General features: G+C 48.1%; 1 protein-coding gene across 1 annotated transcript in view; it reads right to left on the bottom strand.

Annotated features, from left to right (window-relative positions):
* The window catches only part of NR2F2 (nuclear receptor subfamily 2 group F member 2), a 12,009-nt gene that overhangs the window by 8,514 nt on the left and 992 nt on the right, over positions 1-2,503 (bottom strand). The gene's annotated exons all lie outside the window — the stretch shown is intronic.

Below are 2,503 nucleotides of genomic sequence, written 5' to 3'. Positions count from 1 at the left end.
CCCCGGCGGGGTAACGGGGCATCGCCGCTCCGCCCGACCTCTCCTCCCCGAGCGGCCTCTTCCCCCGCCGCCCCGGGCAGCCGGCGGACCGGCCGAGGGCACCGCGGGTTCACGCAGACACCGCCCCCGGCGGACCGGCCGAGGGCACCGCGGTTTCACGCAAGACACCGTCCACCCCTTCCCCTTAGCACGGTGGAGGAAAAAACCCGCAACGCCGCTCCGCAGAGTGTGACACTCGTGTCTTTTCCCTCGCAACCTCCACGGCACCGCTATAACGCAGCTCACCTCAACCCCTGTAACTTTATTTGGGGGCTTTGCGGGGGTTTTGTTTGGATCACGCGTACCCTGACACGGTAACACAACCGCTGGGCTGTAGCGGGAGCACCACTGCATAGATAACCCGTCTCAGGACGCGGGGACGGCCGTTTATTTCCCGCTGAACACAGCTACGGGGCAGCGGACCGGGGACTTTGAGTTCACCTCCTAGTGCAAATGGCCAAAAGACACTCGAACAGGCGAAGGGACGGAGAGATAAAAAAGAAAACATGTTAAAATAGAGAGAGAAATGCCCGGCCGGACAATTCCTCCTCTGCAAACACACGCGTGTGTGTACGCTCACGTTTGAGCTGGTCGCCAAGTACGGACGTGGGGACACAGACCTGTGCACGACTCTGTAAAGGATTAATTGCCCCTCACCTCCCCGCACGCACTTTTTCATGTTGCCACATGCCCACCCCCTTCTGCCGCAGAAGTCATACAAGTGGCTAAAGCCGCAGGTGCTGAGATGATTGGAAAGTTGTAAAAAGCACCTAGACTTGACAATGTCCTGCTTAGAAACCTGGTGTATTAAGACCCCACGAAGGAAGATGTGCTGCGGCTCAATTTCAAAGACAAGGCTGCAGCATTCCCACTGATCCCGACGGAGCAAAAACAACCTTTCTCCGAAACGGGGACCAGGAGGGACTGGAAAGACAAGAAGGGGGGAAAGGAATCTTTCCCCGTTAAAATGTGGGGAGCTGCTTTATGATTTCCAAATAACCCAGAGCCGAGGAGGTCACCTTTCGGGGAGGGTGGGAGAAGGTGGGGGTTCAAAATGCAGAATAGTCACAGATTGTTGCTGATGTTGAATTTCCTGAGGAAAAAAAAAAAAAACAAACCCAAACCCAACAACAACCCAACACCAACCTTTCCTGTCTCGAATCTGACAAAGTAAACAGGATTAATTCGCCGCATGAAAAAACATTAGCGCCGTCTTAACAAACGCGGAAATCAGAAGAGAAAGCGGTTTTAACAGGACGTACAATATTAACAGTTTGAACGTATGATCGTAAAAATGAAAAGCCATTGATACACGCTTAAAAGCCGCCGTATACGCTGATTGCTCAAGCATTAATGAAGAATGCCCCAGATTAACTATTTGCTCTTCGAGGGATGCAGCAATATAACTATCTATTAGCACCATTAGATGCTTTGCTATTTATTTGAAAACACCCCTGCGAGTGGGTTGAGGCAGAACAGATGAATGTAAAAATGAACTGCAGCTAATTTCGCTAAATAATACTCGAAACCTGAGCGCCTCGCAAAGAAGGGGGAGATTCTCAACTGTCCTTCTCCGAGCCTAATGACAATAGAAACACTCTGGTTTAGAAGTAAGACCGTATTGGTTTTCCAAATAAACAAATGCATCCCTCCTGCCATTTTACTGCAGATGTAAATTTATTTTAATGAGAGGGAGTGGAAGGATTTATTTTGCTAAAATAGAGTTGGTGATAGAGCCGGTGTAAATCTTTAGGTTTTAAAAAAGAGGAGGAAGGAGGGGGAAGCTGCTTTCCTGGCAGAAAGCTGCCTAACAGTCCTCTAATTCTTTCTAGATTAAATCGCAATATGAATACAGCATCGAACAAATACCGAGTTTCGCTCTGAACTCAGTGGAAAGCAGTTACGTCTAACAGAATTCAATGAATTCCTCTTCTCCCTCAATGTAGTATGTGTGTGTTTTTCTCTTCCACCACACTGAAGTTCCATGAATAGGGAAAGTGGCTCCTATTGTGTGCCTCTGAACTTCCAAGTCAATGCAATTTTTAACCACTGGCTTGTGGTACTTTGAAAATCACCAGGGGCTGTCAGAGTTGGGTCCTCTGAAAAATTTACAGTGCTAAATCAGAGCATATGCTGTGAGAGAGGAAAAAAAATTGCTTAAGATTGGAGCAAGTACAGTATCTGGCTGCCCCCTAGTGTAAGTCTCTTATCTGCCTAAAATCCAACTTTAAAAGAAAAGGATCTCTTAAAGGGAAACGACTTTTGGCTCACGTATGCATACGAGAATGAAACTTCTGTACATTTTAATCTGATTAATTCCTAAGGATTTAAAATTAATTGGCTTGGGCACTCCTAGACCGGACTATAAGATTTCTGCATCAGGGTTTCTGCGAGCGCTGTGCCGAATAGGTATTTTTAAGGGATAGTGGTAAGGGATGGGGGGGGGGGGGGGGGGGGGGAATGT

The sequence above is a fragment of the Aptenodytes forsteri genome, unplaced genomic scaffold (genome assembly GCF_000699145.1).
Source record: "Aptenodytes forsteri isolate BGI_AS27 unplaced genomic scaffold, ASM69914v1 Scaffold1, whole genome shotgun sequence".
NCBI lineage: Eukaryota > Metazoa > Chordata > Aves > Sphenisciformes > Spheniscidae > Aptenodytes > Aptenodytes forsteri.
This window is presented reverse-complemented; position numbering and strand designations above follow the sequence as displayed.